This window comes from Lytechinus pictus, chromosome 12 (assembly GCF_037042905.1).
Source record: "Lytechinus pictus isolate F3 Inbred chromosome 12, Lp3.0, whole genome shotgun sequence".
Lineage (NCBI taxonomy): Eukaryota > Metazoa > Echinodermata > Echinoidea > Temnopleuroida > Toxopneustidae > Lytechinus > Lytechinus pictus.
Genome location: NC_087256.1, coordinates 28,228,086 through 28,244,099, shown reverse-complemented (window position 1 = coordinate 28,244,099; position 16,014 = coordinate 28,228,086). Strand labels below are relative to the sequence as shown.

General features: G+C 36.1%; 14 non-coding genes across 14 annotated transcripts; all 14 read right to left on the bottom strand.

Moving 5' to 3' along the window:
- Positions 1-681: 681 nt before the first annotated feature.
- Positions 682-754, bottom strand: TRNAI-AAU (transfer RNA isoleucine (anticodon AAU)). The gene has a single exon. It is a non-coding gene; the product is annotated as a tRNA-Ile (tRNA).
- Positions 755-1,549: 795 nt separating this feature from the next.
- On the bottom strand, positions 1,550-1,622 carry TRNAI-AAU (transfer RNA isoleucine (anticodon AAU)). The gene has a single exon. It is a non-coding gene; the product is annotated as a tRNA-Ile (tRNA).
- A 1,034-nt stretch (positions 1,623-2,656) lies between these two features.
- Positions 2,657-2,729, bottom strand: TRNAI-AAU (transfer RNA isoleucine (anticodon AAU)). The gene has a single exon. It is a non-coding gene; the product is annotated as a tRNA-Ile (tRNA).
- A 1,665-nt stretch (positions 2,730-4,394) lies between these two features.
- Positions 4,395-4,467, bottom strand: TRNAI-AAU (transfer RNA isoleucine (anticodon AAU)). Its single transcript has one exon. It is a non-coding gene; the product is annotated as a tRNA-Ile (tRNA).
- Positions 4,468-5,259: 792 nt separating this feature from the next.
- TRNAI-AAU (transfer RNA isoleucine (anticodon AAU)) lies at positions 5,260-5,332 on the bottom strand. The gene has a single exon. It is a non-coding gene; the product is annotated as a tRNA-Ile (tRNA).
- A 1,675-nt stretch (positions 5,333-7,007) lies between these two features.
- Positions 7,008-7,080, bottom strand: TRNAI-AAU (transfer RNA isoleucine (anticodon AAU)). The gene has a single exon. It is a non-coding gene; the product is annotated as a tRNA-Ile (tRNA).
- Positions 7,081-8,113: 1,033 nt separating this feature from the next.
- On the bottom strand, positions 8,114-8,186 carry TRNAI-AAU (transfer RNA isoleucine (anticodon AAU)). The gene has a single exon. It is a non-coding gene; the product is annotated as a tRNA-Ile (tRNA).
- Positions 8,187-9,224: 1,038 nt separating this feature from the next.
- On the bottom strand, positions 9,225-9,297 carry TRNAI-AAU (transfer RNA isoleucine (anticodon AAU)). The gene has a single exon. It is a non-coding gene; the product is annotated as a tRNA-Ile (tRNA).
- A 792-nt stretch (positions 9,298-10,089) lies between these two features.
- Positions 10,090-10,162, bottom strand: TRNAI-AAU (transfer RNA isoleucine (anticodon AAU)). The gene has a single exon. It is a non-coding gene; the product is annotated as a tRNA-Ile (tRNA).
- Positions 10,163-10,958: 796 nt separating this feature from the next.
- TRNAI-AAU (transfer RNA isoleucine (anticodon AAU)) lies at positions 10,959-11,031 on the bottom strand. Its single transcript has one exon. It is a non-coding gene; the product is annotated as a tRNA-Ile (tRNA).
- Positions 11,032-11,824: 793 nt separating this feature from the next.
- Positions 11,825-11,897, bottom strand: TRNAI-AAU (transfer RNA isoleucine (anticodon AAU)). Its single transcript has one exon. It is a non-coding gene; the product is annotated as a tRNA-Ile (tRNA).
- A 1,669-nt stretch (positions 11,898-13,566) lies between these two features.
- TRNAI-AAU (transfer RNA isoleucine (anticodon AAU)) lies at positions 13,567-13,639 on the bottom strand. The gene has a single exon. It is a non-coding gene; the product is annotated as a tRNA-Ile (tRNA).
- Positions 13,640-14,680: 1,041 nt separating this feature from the next.
- TRNAI-AAU (transfer RNA isoleucine (anticodon AAU)) lies at positions 14,681-14,753 on the bottom strand. The gene has a single exon. It is a non-coding gene; the product is annotated as a tRNA-Ile (tRNA).
- A 779-nt stretch (positions 14,754-15,532) lies between these two features.
- On the bottom strand, positions 15,533-15,605 carry TRNAI-AAU (transfer RNA isoleucine (anticodon AAU)). The gene has a single exon. It is a non-coding gene; the product is annotated as a tRNA-Ile (tRNA).
- Between the last annotated feature and the right edge of the window lie 409 nt (positions 15,606-16,014).

The following is a 16,014-nucleotide window of genomic DNA, read 5'->3' as shown; positions in this document are numbered from 1 at the left end:
TAAATGCTTTATTTTACTCAAATTCTGACTGTCCTCTATCTTCAGGAGTTTATGGCAATGAACGCCTGAATAACATTCCGATAACATTGCAACAAACTCGAAAATTTGAGTTCAGCAAAGCAGCATTTATTGGTTAAAAAAATGCGTTAATGGTCCTTACTATTTATCAAACATTTTTTTATTTGGTGTTCTTAAAAATACACGGATGTATCTTATTGCATCGACTCAAGCTGCAAGAATATGGTGCAAAACATTTTGTGTATTGCAATATAGGCAATTGTATTTAATTTTGTGCATGCATGATGCGATCATGATGTAGCACTCCATTTTCATTTGTAAATGATGTGAACACACATGAAACGTAAATAATGATTAAAAAATAGAATAAAAGAGATAAACAGCACTTTAAAAATGATTGGTAAAACTATTTAATCTGTTGGTGAATATTTTGTCTGACCGATAAAATTGGTTTGGTCAATATCATCCAACATTCTAACAAAAAAATGTTGATTTTCTACCACTTTTGTCGGTTGCACGCAATCATAAAAATTGAGTATGGGTACCGGGCATTGTAGTGGTCTTTGTCTAGGCTTGGCCCGTCAACCCGGTTCTATATCTTTCGGTATATTTATGTATAGTAAGACCAACAATCATTTGCCTAAAGAAAACAAATTCAGCTGATGGTCTATATGAGGCTCGAACTCATGACCCTCGCGTTATTAGCACGATGCTCTGCCGACTGAGCTAACAGACCGTTCGCTATTGTCGAAAGAAGTACTTTGATTTTAAAAGATAAAGCCGGTAGGCGTGGTAGGAGTGATTTCATTGAAATAAAATAGCAGTGACAGGTGAGGCTTTTTACCAATAAATGCTTTATTGAACTCAAATTCTGACGGCCATCCATCTCCAGGAGTTTATGGCAATGAACGCCTGAATAACATTGCAACAAACTCGAAATTTGAGTTCAGCAAAGTAACAGCATTTATTGGTTTAAAAAAATGCGTTAACTGTTAATACTATTTATCATACATTTTTAATTTGATGTTATTTAAAATACATGGATGTATCTTATTGCATCGACTCAAGCTTCAAAATTAAAGTGCAAGACATTTTGTGTATTACGTTATTAATAGGCAATTGTATGTAATTTTGTGCATGCATAATGCAATTATGACTGATGTATTACCACTCCATTTTCATGAATGTGTTTGTGAATGATGTAAACATACATAAAACATAAATAATAATAAAAACAAAAATAATGAAATAGATAAACAGCACTTAAAAAATGGTTGGTAAAACGGTCCAATCTGTTGGTGAATATTTTGTCTGACCGATAAAATTGGTTTGGTCAATGTCAACCAACATTCTTACCAAAAGTTGGTTGATGTTTTACGATTTTTGTCGGTCGCACGCAATCATCAAAATTTAGTATGGGCGGCGGTGATCTTTGTCTCGGGGTCTCGTCAACCCGGTTCTATATCTTTCGGTATGTTTATGTATAGTAAGATCAACAATCACTTGCCTAAAGGAAAAAAAATCCAGCTGATGGTCTATATGAGGCTCGAACTCATGACCCTCGCGTTATTAGCACGATGCTCTGCCGACTGAGCTAACAGACCGTTCGCTATTGTCGCATGAAGTACTTTGATTTTAAAAGATAAGCCGGTAGGCGTGGTAAGAAGTGAATTCAATGAAATATAATAGCAGTGACAGTTGAGGCTTTTTACCAATAAATGCTTTATTGAACTCAAATTCTGACGGCCATCCATCTCCAGGAGTTTATGGCAATGAACGCCTGAATAACATTGCAACAAACTCGAAAATTTCAGCAAAGCAGCACCATTTATTGGTTTAAAAAAAAAGCGTTAACGGTCCTTACTATTTATCAAACATTTTTAATTTGGTGTTCTTAAAAATACACGGATGTATCTTATTGCATCAACTCAAGCTTCAAGAATATGGTGCAATACATTTTGTGTATTGCAATATAGACAATTGTATTTAATTTTGTGCATGCATGATGCGATCATGATGCACCACCATAGGCGGCGGAAGCGGGGGGGGGGGGACGGGGGGCGTGTCCCCCCTAAATTTGAGGTGGGGGACGATCCCCCCCCCCCTAAATTTTTCGTTGATGACCTTTTTTTTTTTTTTTTTTTTTTTTTTTGCTTGTCAACAATTTTTGTCGGTCCCCTCTAAAAATTTTGGTTGATATATAACTTTTTTTTTTTGCTTGTCAAAAAATTTTGGTGGTCCCCCCTAAATTGTTTGGCTTCCGCCGCCAATGTGCACCACTCCATTTTCATTTGTAAATGATGTGAACACACAAGAAACATAAATAATGATAAAAAATAGAATAAAAGAGATAAACAGCACTTTAAAAAATGATTGGTAAAACTATCCAATCTGTTGGTGAATATTTTTTCTGACCGATAAAATTGGTTTGGTCAATGTCATCCAACATTCTAACAGAAAAAATGTTGATTTTTAACCATTTTTTGTCGGTTGCACGCAATCATAAAAATGTATGGGTACCGGGCATTGTAGTGGTCTTTGTCTAGGCTTGGCCCGTCAACCCGGTTCTATATCTTTCGGTATGTTTATGTATAGTAAGACCAACAATCATTTGCCTAAAGAAAACAAATTCAGCTGATGGTCTATATGAGGCTCGAACTCATGACCCTCGCGTTATTAGCACGATGCTCTGCCGACTGAGCTAACAGACCGTTCGCTATTGTAGAAAGAAGTACTTTGATTTTAAAAGATAAAGCCGGTAGGCGTGGTAGGAGTGATTTCATTGAAATAAAATAGCAGTGACAGGTGAGGCTTTTTACCAATAAATGCTTTATTGAACTCAAATTCTGACGGCCATCGATCTCCAGGAGTTTATGTCAATGAACGCCTGAATAACATTGCAACAAACTCGAAAATTTCAGCAAAGCAGCACCATTTATTAGTAAAAAAAAAATGCGTTATCGGTCCTTACTATTAATCAAACATTTTTAATTTGGTGTTCTTAAAAATACACGGATGTATCTTATTGCATCGACTCAAGCTTCAAGAATATGGTGCAAGACATTTAGTGTATTGCAATATAGGCAATTGTATTTAATTTTGTGAATGCATGATGCGATCATGATGTAGCACTCCATTTTCATTTGTAAATGATGTAAACACACATGAAACATAAATAATGATAAAAAATAGAATAAAAGAGATAAACAGCACTTAAAAAAATGATTGGTAAAACTTTCCAATCTGTTGGTGAATATTTTGTCTGACCGATAAAATTGGTTTGGTCAATGTCATCCAACATTCTAACAAAAAAAATGTTGATTTTTTACCATTTTTGTCGGTTGCACGCAATCATAAAAATTGAGTATGGGTACCGGGCATTGTAGTGGTCTTTGTCTAGGCTTGGCCCGTCAACCCGGTTCTATATCTTTCGGTATGTTTATGTATAGTATAAGACCAACAATCATTTGCCTAAAGAAAACAAATTCAGCTGATGGTCTATATGAGGCTCGAACTCATGACCCTCGCGTTATTAGCACGATGCTCTGCCGACTGTGCTAACAGACCGTTCGCTATTGTAGAAAGAAGTACTTTGATTTTAAAAGATAAAGCCAGTAGGCGTGGTAGGAGTGATTTCATTGAAATAAAATAGCAGTGACAGGTGAGGCTTTTTACCAATAAATGCTTTATTGAACTCAAATTCTGACGGCCATCCATCTCCAGGAGTTTATGGCAATGAACGCCTGAATAACATTGCAACAAACTCGAAAATTTGAGTTCAGCAAAGTAACAGCATTTATTGGTTTTAAAAAATGCGTTAACTGTTAATACTATTTATCATACATTTTTAATTTGATGTTATTTAAAATACATGGATGTATCTTATTGCATCGACTCAAGCTTCAAAATTATAGTGCAAGACATTTTGTGTATTACATTATTAATAGGCAATTGTATGTAATTTTGTGCATGCATAATGCAATTATGACTGATGTACCACTCCATTTTCATGAATGTGTTTGTGAATGATGTAAACATACATAAAACATAAATAATAATAAAAACAAAAATAATGAAATAGATAAACAGCACTTAAAAAAATGATTGGTAAAACTTTCCAATCTGTTGGTGAATATTTTGTCTGACCGATAAAATTGGTTTGGTCAATATCATCCAACATTCCAACAAAAAAAATGTTGATTTTTAACCATTTTTTGTCGGTTGCACGCAATCATAAAAATTAAGTATGGGCGGTGGCATTGTATGGCGGCAGTGGTCTTTGTCGAGGCTCGGGGGCTCGTCATTCCGGTTCTATATCTTTCGGTATGTTTATGTATAGTAAGACCAACTTGCCTAAAGAAAAAAAATCCAGCTGATGGTCTATATGAGGCTCGAACTCATGACCCTCGCGTTATTAGCACGATGCTCTGCCGACTGAGCTAACAGACCGTTCGCTATTGTTGCATGAAGTACTTTGATTTTAAAAGATAAGCCGGTAGGCATGGTAAGGAGTGAATTCATTGAAATAAAATAGCAGTGACAGTTGAGGCTTTTTACTAATAAATGCTTTATTGAACTCAAATTCTGCAGTCCTCCATCTCCAGGAGTTTATGGCAATGAACGCCTGAATAACATTCCGATAACATTGCAACAAACTCGAAAATTTGAGTTCAGCAAAGCAGCATTTATTGGTAAAAAAAATGCGTTAATGGTCCTTACTATTTATCAAACATTTTGTTATTTGGTGTTCTTAAAAATACACGGATGTATCTTATTGCATCGACTCAAGCTTCAAGAATATGGTGCAAGACATTTTGTGTATTGCAATATAGGCAATTGTATTTAATTTTGTGCATGCATGATGCGATCATGATGTAGCACTCCATTTTCATTTGTAAATGATGTGAACACACATGAAACGTAAATAATGATAAAAAATTGAATAAAAGAGATAAACAGCTCTTTAAAAAATGATTGGTAAAACTATCGAATCTGTTGGTGAATATTTTGTCTGACCGATAAAATTGGTTTGGTCAATGTCATCCAACATTCTAACAGAAAAAATGTTGATTTTGTACCATTTTTGTCGGTTGCACGCAATCATAAAAATTGAGTATGGGTACCGGGCATTGTAGTGGTCTTTGTCTAGGCTTGGCCCGTCAACCCGGTTCTATATCTTTCGGTATGTTTATGTATAGTAAGACCAACAATCATTTGCCTAAAGAAAACAAATTCAGCTGATGGTCTATATGAGGCTCGAACTCATGACCCTCGCGTTATTAGCACGATGCTCTGCCGACTGAGCTAACAGACCGTTCGCTATTGTCGAAAGAAGTACTTTGATTTTAAAAGATAAAGCCGGTAGGCGTGGTAGGAGTGATTTCATTGAAATAAAATAGCAGTGACAGGTGAGGCTTTTTACCAATAAATGCTTTATTGAACTCAAATTCTGACGGCCATCCATCTCCAGGAGTTTATGGCAATGAACGCCTGAATAACATTGCAACAAACTCGAAAATTTGAGTTCAGCAAAGTAACAGCATTTATTGGTTTTAAAAAATGCGTTAACTGTTAATACTATTTATCATACATTTTTAATTTGATGTTATTTAAAATACATGGATGATATCTTATTGCATCGACTCAAGCTTCAAAATTATAGTGCAAGACATTTTGTGTATTACATTATTAATAGGCAATTGTATGTAATTTTGTGCATGCATAATGCAATTATGACTGATGAACCACTCCATTTTCATGAATGTGTTTGTGAATGATGTAAACATACATAAAACATAAATAATAATAAAAACAAAAATAATGAAATAGATAAACAGCACTTAAAAAATGGTTGGTAAAACTGTCCAATCTGTTGGTGAATATTTTGTCTGACCGATAAAATTGGTTTGGTCAATGTCAACCAACATTCTTACCAAAATTTGGTTGATGTTTTACCATTTTTGTCGGTCGCACGCAATCATCAAAATTTAGTATGGGCGGCGGTGATCTTTGTCTCGGGGTCTCGTCACCCCGGTTCTATATCTTTCGGTATGTTTATGTATATAGGAAGACCAACAATCACTTGCCTAAAGGAAAAAAATCCAGCTGATGGTCTATATGAGGCTCGAACTCATGACCCTCGCGTTATTAGCACGATGCTCTGCCGACTGAGCTAACACACCGTTCGCTATTGCAGCGTGAAGTACTTTGATTTTAAAAGATAAGCCGGTAGGCGTGGTAAGAAGTGAATTCATTGAAATAAAATAGCAGTGACAGTTGAGACTTTTTACCAATAAATGCTTTATTGAACTCAAATTCTGACGGCCATCCATCTCCAGGAGTTTATGGCAATGAACGCCTGAATAACATTGCAACAAACTCAAAAATTTCAGCAAAGCAGCACCATTTATTATTAAAAAAAATGCGTTAACGGTCCTTACTATTTATCAAACATTTTTAATGTGGTGTTCTTAAAAATACACGGATGTATCTTATTGCATCGACTCAAGCGTCAAGAATATGGTGCAAGACATTATGTGTATTGCAATATAGGCAATTGTATTTAATTTTGTGCATGCATGATGCGATTTTGACAGATGAACCACTCCATTTTCATGAATGTGTTTGTGAATGATGTGAACATACATGAAACATAAATAATAATAAAAACAAATAGAATGAAATAGATAAACAGCACTTTAAAAAAATGGTTGGTAAAACTATCAAATCTGTTGGTAAATATTTTGTCTGACCGATAAAATTGGTCAATGTCAACCAACATTCTTACCAAAAATTGGTTGATTTTTTACCTTTTTTGTCGGTCGCACGCAATCAATTAAAATTTAGTATGGGCGGCGGGCATTGTATGGCGGCGGTGATCTTTGTCGAGGCTCGGGGTCTCGTCGACCCGGTTCTCTATCTTTCGGTTTGCTTATGTATAGTAAGACCAACAATCACCCATCTAAAGAAGACCAAAAATATCCAGCTGATGGTCTATATGAGGCTCGAACTCATGACCCTCGCGTTATTAGCACGATGCTCTGCCGACTGAGCTAACAGACCGTTCGCTATTGTCGCATGAAGTACTTTGATTCTAAAAGATAAGCCGGTAGGCGTGGTAAGAAGTGAATTCAATGAAATAAAATAGCAGTGACAGTTGAGGCTTTTTACCAATAAATGCTTTATTGAACTCAAATTCTGACGGCCATCCATCTCCAGGAGTTTATGGCAATGAACGCCTGAATAACGTTGCAACAAACTCGAAAATTTCAGCAAAGCAGCACCATATATTGGTTTAAAAAAAAGTGTTAACGGTCCTTACTATTTATCAAACATTTTTAATTTGGTGTTCTTAAAAATACACGGATGTATCTTATTGCATCAACTCAAGCTTCAAGAATATGGTGCAATACATTTTGTGTATTGCAATATAGACAATTGTATTTAATTTTGTGCATGCATGATGCGATCATGACGCACCACCATAGGCGGCGGAAGCGGGGGGGGGGGGTGACGGGGGGCGTGTCCCCCCCTAAATTTGAGGTGGGGGACGATCCCCCCCTAAATTTTTCGTTGATGACCATTTTTTTTTTTTTTTTTTTTTTTTGCTTGTCAACAATTTTTGTCGGTCCCCCCTAAAAATTTTGGTTGATATATAACCTTTTTTTTTTTGCTTGTCAAAAATTTTTGGTGGTCCCCCCTAAATTGTTTGGCTTCCGCCGCCAATGTGCACCACTCCATTTTCATTTGTAAATGATGTGAACACACATGAAACATAAATAATGATAAAAAATAGAATAAAAGAGATAAACAGCACTTTAAAAAATGATTGGTAAAACTATCCAATCTGTTGGTGAATATTTTTTCTGACCGATAAAATTGGTTTGGTTAATGTCATCCAACATTCTAACAAAAAAATGTTGATTTTTACCATTTCTTGTCGGTTGCACGGATTCATAAAAATTAAGTATGGGTACCGGGCATTGTAGTGGTCTTTGTCGAGGCTTGGGGTCTCGTCAACCCGGTTCTATATCTTTCGGTATGTTTATGTATAGTAAGACCAACAATCACCCCTCTAAAGAAAAAATTCAGCTGATGGTCTATATGAGGCTCGAACTCATGACCCTCGCGTTATTAGCACGATGCTCTGCCGACTGAGCTAACAGACCGTTCGCTATTGTCGAAAGAAGTACTTTGATTTTAAAAGATAAGCCGGTAGGCGTGGTAAGAAGTGAATTCAATAAAATAAAATAGCAGTGACAGTTGAGGCTTTTTACCAATAAATGCTTTATTGAACTCAAATTTTGACGGCCATTCATCTCCAGGAGTTTATGGCAATGAACGCCTGAATAACATTGCAACAAACTCGAAAAAAAGTTAGCAAAGCAGCACAATTTGTTGGTACCAAAAAAAATGCGATAGCGGTCCTTACTATTTATCAAACAATTTTAATTTGGTGTTCTTAAAAATACACGGATGTATCTTATTGCATCGACGCAAGCTTCAAGAATGTGGTGCAATACATTTCGTGTATTGCAATATATTGTATTTAATTTTGTGCATGCATGATGCGATCATGATGCACCACCATAGGCGGCGGAAGCGGGGGGACGCGGGGGGGGGGGACGTGTCCCCCCTAAATTTGAGGTGGGGGGACGATCCCCCCCTAAATTTTTCGTTGATGACCTTTTTTTTTTTTTTTTTTTTTGCTTGTCAACAATTTTTGTCGGTCCCCCCTAAAAATGTTGGTTGATATATAATATTTTTTTTTTGCATGTCAAAAATTTTTGGTGGTCCCCCCTAAATTGTTGGCTTCCGCCGCCAATGTGCACCACTCCATTTTCATTTGTAAATGATGTGAACACACATGAAACGTAAATAATGATTAAAAAATAAAATAAAAGAGATAAACAGCACTTAAAAAAATGATTGGTAAAACTTTCCAAACTGTTGGTGAATATTTTGTCTGACCGATAAAATTGGTTTGGTCAATGTCATCCAACATTCTAACAGAAAAAATGTCGATTTTTAACCATTTTTTGTCGGTTGCGCGCAATCATAAAAATTAAGTATGGGCGGTGGCATTGTATGGCGGCAGTGGTCTTTGTCAAGGCTCGGGGGCTCGTCATTCCGGTTCTATATCTTTCGGTATGTTTATGTATAGTAAGACCAACAATCATTTGCCTAAAGAAAACAAATTCAGCTGATGGTCTATATGAGGCTCGAACTCATGACCCTCGCGTTATTAGCACGATGCTCTGCCGACTGAGCTAACAGACCGTTCGCTATTGTCGAAAGAAGTACTTTGATTTTAAAAGATAAAGCCGGTAGGCGTGGTAAAAAGTGAATTCAATAAAATAAAATAGCAGTGACAGTTGAAGCTTTTTACCAATTAATGCTTTATTGAACTCAAATTCTGACGGTCCTCCATCTCCAGGAGTTTATGGCAATGAACGCCTGCATAACATTGCAACAAACTCGAAAATTTGAGTTCAGCAAAGTAGCAGCATTTATTGGTTTTAAATAATGCGTTAACGGTCACTACTATTTATCATACATTTTTAATTTCATGTTATTCAAAATACATGGATGTATCTTATTGCATCGACTCAAGCGTCAAGATCATGGTGCAAGTTATTTTGTGTATTACATTAGAGGCAATTGTATGTAATTTTGTGCATGCATAATGCAATTATGACTGATGTATTACCACTCCATTTTCATGAATGTGTTTGTGAATGATGTGAACATACATAATAATAATAAAAACAAAAAGAATGAAATAGATAAACAGCACTTAAAAAATGGTTGGTAAAACTGTCCAATCTGTTGGTGAATATTTTGTCTGACCGATAAAATTGGTCACTGTCATCCAACATTCTAACAAAAAAATGGTTGACATTTTAAGAATTTTTTCTGTCGGTAGGGCGCAATCATAAAAATTAAGTATGGGCGGCGGCAGTGGTCTTTGTCGAGGCTCGGGGGCTCGTCACCCCGGTTTTATGTCTTTCGGTATGTTTATGTATAGTAAGACCAACAATCACTTGCCTAAAGGAAAAAAAATCCAGCTGATGGTCTATATGAGGCTCGAACTCATGACCCTCGCGTTATTAGCACGATGCTCTGCCGACTGAGCTAACAGACCGTTCGCTATTATCGCATGAAGTACTTTGATTTTAAAAGATAAGCCGGTAGGCATGGTAAGAAGTGAATTCATTGAAATTAAATAGCAGTGACAGTTGATGCTTTTTACTAATAAATGCTCTATTTTACTCAAATTCTGACTGTCCTCTATGTTCAGAAGCTTATGGCAATGAACGCCTGAATAACATTCCGATAACATTGCAACAAACTCGAAAATTTGAGTTCAGCAAAGCAGCATTTATTGGTTTAAAAAAATGCGTTAACGGTCACTACTATTTATCATACATTTTTAATTTGATGTTATTAAAAAATACATGGATGTATCTTATTGCATCGACTCAAGCTTCAAGAATATGGTGCAAGACATTTTGTGTATTGCAATATAGACAATTGTATTTAATTTTGTGCATGCATGATGCGATCATGATGTACCACTCCATTTTCATTTGTAAATGATGTGAACACACATGAAACGTAAATAATGATTAAAAAATAGAATAAAAGAGATAAACAGCACTTTAAAAAATGAATGGTAAAACTTTCCAATCTGTTGGTGAATATTTTGTCTGACCGATAAAATTGGTTTGGTCAATGTCATCAAACATTCTAACAGAAAAAATGTTGATTTTTAACCATTTTTTGTCGGTTGCACGCAATCATAAATATTGAGTATGGGTACCGGGCATTGTAGTGGTCTTTGTCTAGGCTTGGCCCGTCAACCCGGTTCTATATCTTTCGGTATGTTTATGTATAGTAAGACCAACAATCATTTGCCTAAAGAAAACAAATTCAGCTGATGGTCTATATGAGGCTCGAACTCATGACCCTCGCGTTATTAGCACGATGCTCTGCCGACTGAGCTAACAGACCGTTCGCTATTGTCGCAATGAAGTACTTTGATTTTAAAAGATAAGCCGGTAGGCATGGTAAGGAGTGAATTCATTGAAATAAAATAGCAATGACAGTTGAGGCTTTTTACTAATAAATGCTTTATTGAACTCAAATTATGCAGTCCTCCATCTCCAGGAGTTTATTGCAGTGAACGCCTGAATAACATTCCGATAACATTGCAACAAACTCGAAAATTTGAGTTCAGCAAAGCAGCATTTATTGGTAAAAAAAATGCGTTAATGGTCCTTACTATTTATCAAACATTTTTTTATTTGGTGTTCTTAAAAATACACGGATGTATCTTATTGAATCAACTCAAGCTTCAAGAATATGGTGCAAAACATTTTGTGTATTGCAATATAGACAATTGTATTTAATTTTGTGCATGCATGATGCGATCATGATGTACCACTACATTTTCATTTGTAAATGATGTGAACACACATGAAACGTAAATAATGATTAAAAAATAAAATAAAAGAGATAAACAGCACTTTAAAAATGATTGGTAAAACTATTTAATCTGTTGGTGAATATTTTGTCTGACCGATAAAATTGGTTTGGTCAATATCATCCAACATTCTAACAAAAAAAATGTTGATTTTTTACCATTTTTGTCGGTTGCACGCAATCATAAAAATTGAGTATGGGTACCGGGCATTGTAGTGGTCTTTGTCTAGGCTTGGCCCGTCAACCCGGTTCTATATCTTTCGGAATGTTTATGTATAGTAAGACCAACAATCATTTGCCTAAAGAAAACAAATTCAGCTGATGGTCTATATGAGGCTCGAACTCATGACCCTCGCGTTATTAGCACGATGCTCTGCCGACTGAGCTAACAGACCGTTCGCTATTGCAGCGTGAAGTACTTTGATTTTAAAAGATAAGCCGGTAGGCGTGGTAAGAAGTGATTTCATTGAAATAAAATAGCAGTGACAGGTGAGGCTTTTTACCAATAAATGCTTTATTGAACTCAAATTCTGACGGCCATCCATCTCCAGGAGTTTATGGCAATGAACGCCTGAATAACATTGCAACAAACTCGAAAATTTGAGTTCAGCAAAGCAGCATTTATTGGTTTAAAAAAAATGCGTTAACGGTCACTTCTATTTATTATACATTTTTAATTTGATGTTATTGAAAATACATGGATGTATCTTATTGCATCGACTCAAGCTTCAAAATTATAGTGCAAGACATTTTGTGTATTACATTATTAATAGGCAATTGTATGTAATTTTGTGCATGCATAATGCAATTATGACTGATGTACCACTCCATTTTCATGAATGTGTTTGTGAATGATGTAAACATACATAAAACATAAATAATAATAAAAACAAAAATAATGAAATAGATAAACAGCCCTTAAAAATGGTTGGTAAAACTATCCAATCTGTTGGTGAATATTTTGTCTGACCGATAAAATTGGTTTGGTCAATGTCAACCAACATTCTTACCAAAAATTGGTTGATGTTTTACCATTTTTGTCGGTCGCACGCAATCATCAAAATTTAGTATGGGCGGCGGTGATCTTTGTCTCGGGGCCTCGTCACCCCAGTTCTATATCTTTCGGTATGTTTATGTATAGTAAGACCAACAATCACTTGCCTAAAGGAAAAAAATCCAGCTGATGGTCTATATGAGGCTCGAACTCATGACCCTCGCGTTATTAGCACGATGCTCTGCCGACTGAGCTAACATACCGTTCGCTATTGCAGCGTGAAGTACTTTGATTTTAAAAGATAAGCCGGTAGGCGTGGTAAGAAGTGAATTCAATGAAATAAAATAGCAGTGACAGTTGAGACTTTTTACCAATAAATGCTTTATTGAACTCAAATTCTGACGGCCATCCATCTCCAGGAGTTTATGGCAATGAACGCCTGAATAACATTGCAACAAACTCAAAAATTTCAGCAAAGCAGCACCATTTATTATTTAAAAAAATGCGTTAACGGTCCTTACTATTTATCAAACATTTTTAATTTGGTGTTCTTAAAAATACACGGATGTATCTTATTGCATCGACTCAAGCGTCAAGAATATGGTGCAAGACATTATGTGTATTGCAATATAGGCAATTGTATTTAATTTTGTGCATGCATGATGCGATTTTGACTGATGAACCACTCCATTTTCATGAATGTGTTTGTGAATGATGTGAACATACATGAAACATAAATAATAATAAAAACAAATAGAATGAAATAGATAAACAGCACTTTAAAAAAATGGTTGGTAAAACTATCAAATCTGTTGGTGAATATTTTGTCTGACCGATAAAATTGGTCAATGTCAACCAACATTCTTACCAAAAATTGGTTGATTTTTTACCTTTTTTGTCGGTCGCACGCAATCAATTAAAATTTAGTATGGGCGGCGGGCATTGTATGGCGGCGGTGATCTTTGTCGAGGCTCGGGGTCTCGTCGACCCGGTTCTCTATCTTTCGGTTTGCTTATGTATAGTAAGACCAACAATCACCCATCTAAAGAAGACCAAAAATATCCAGCTGATGGTCTATATGAGGCTCGAACTCATGACCCTCGCGTTATTAGCACGATGCTCTGCCGACTGAGCTAACAGACCGTTCGCTATTGTCGCATGAAGTACTTTGATTTTAAAAGATAAGCCGGTAGGCGTGGTAAGAAGTGAATTCAATGAAATAAAATAGCAGTGACAGTTGAGGCTTTTTACCAATAAATGCTTTATTGAACTCAAATTCTGACGGCCATCCATCTCCAGGAGTTTATGGCAATGAACGCCTGAATAACATTGCAACAAACTCGAAAATTTCAGCAAAGCAGCACCATTTATTGGTTTAAAAAAAAGCGTTAACGGTCCTTACTATTTATCAAACATTTTTAATTTGGTGTTCTTAAAAATACACGGATGTATCTTATTGCATCAACTCAAGCTCCAAGAATATGGTGCAATACATTTTGTGTATTGCAATATAGACAATTGTATTTAATTTTGTGCATGCATGATGCGATCATGATGCACCACCATAGGCGGCGGAAGCGGGGGGGGGGGGGGGGGGGGGGGCGGGGGGCGTGTCCCCCCCCCCCTAAATTTGAGGTGGGGGACGACCCCCCCCTAAATTTTTCGTTGATGACCTTTTTTTTTTTTTTTTCTTTTTTGCTTGTCAACAATTTTTGTCGGTCCCCCTAAAAATGTTGGTTGATATATAACTTTTTTTTTTTGCTTGTCAAAAATTTTTGGTGGTCCCCCCTTAATTGTTTGGCTTCCGCCGCCAATGTGCACCACTCCATTTTCATTTGTAAATGATGTGAACACACATGAAACATAAATAATGATAAAAAATAGAATAAAAGAGATAAACAGCACTTTAAAAAATGATTGGTAAAACTATCCAATCTGTTGGTGAATATTTTTTCTGACCGATAAAATTGGTTTGGTTAATGTCATCCAACATTCTAACAAAAAAATGTTGATTTTTACCATTTCTTGTCGGTTGCACGGATTCATAAAAATTAAGTATGGGTACCGGGCATTGTAGTGGTCTTTGTCGAGGCTTGGGGTCTCGTCAACCCGGTTCTATATCTTTCGGTATGTTTATGTATAGTAAGACCAACAATCACCCCTCTAAAGAAAAAATTAAGCTGATGGTCTATATGAGGCTCGAACTCATGACCCTCGCGTTATTAGCACGATGCTCTGCCGACTGAGCTAACAGACCGTTCGCTATTGTCGCATGAAGTACTTTGATTTTAAAAGATAAGCCGGTAGGCATGGTAAGGAGTGAATTCATTGAAATAAAATAGCAGTGACAGTTGAGGCTTTTTACCAATAAATGCTTTATTGAACTCAAATTCTGACGGCCATCCATCTCCAGGAGTTTATGGCAATGAACGCCTGAATAACATTGCAACAAACTCAAAAATTTCAGCAAAGCAGCACCATTTATTATTTTAAAAAATGCGTTAACGGTCCTTACTATTTATCAAACATTTTTAATTTGGTGTTCTTAAAAATACACGGATGTATCTTATTGCATCGACTCAAGCGTCAAGAATATGGTGCAAGACATTATGTGTATTGCAATATAGGCAATTGTATTTAATTTTGTGCATGCATGATGCGATTTTGACTGATGAACCACTCCATTTTCATGAATGTGTTTGTGAATGATGTGAACATACATGAAACATAAATAATAATAAAAACAAATAGAATGAAATAGATAAACAGCACTTTAAAAAAATGGTTGGTAAAACTATCAAATCTGTTGGTGAATATTTTGTCTGACCGATAAAATTGGTCAATGTCAACCAACATTCTTACCAAAAATTGGTTGATTTTTTACCTTTTTTGTCGGTCGCACGCAATCATCAAAATTTAGTATGGGCGGCGGTGATCTTTGTCTCGGGGTCTCGTCACCCCAGTTCTATATCTTTCGGTGTGTTTATGTATAGTAAGACCAACAATCACTTGCCTAAAGGAAAAAAATCCAGCTGATGGTCTATATGAGGCTCGAACTCATGACCCTCGCGTTATTAGCACGATGCTCTGCCGACTGAGCTAACAGACCGTTCGCTATTGTCGCATGAAGTACTTTGATTTTAAAAGATAAGCCGGTAGGCATGGTATGGAGTGAATTCATTGAAATAAAATAGCAGTGACAGTTGAGGCTTTTTACTAATAAATGCTTTATTGAACTCAAATTCTGCAGTCCTCCATCTCCAGGAGTTTATGGCAATGAACGCCTGAATAACATTCCGATAACATTGCAACAAACTCGAAAATTTGAGTTCAGCAAAGCAGCATTTATTGGTAAAAAAAATGCGTTAATGGTCCTTACTATTTATCAAACATTTTTTTATTTGGTGTTCTTAAAAATGCACGGATGTATCTTATTGCATCGACTCAAGCTTCAAGAATATGGTGCAAGACATTTTGTGTATTACATTATTAATAGGCAATTGTATTTAATTTTGTGC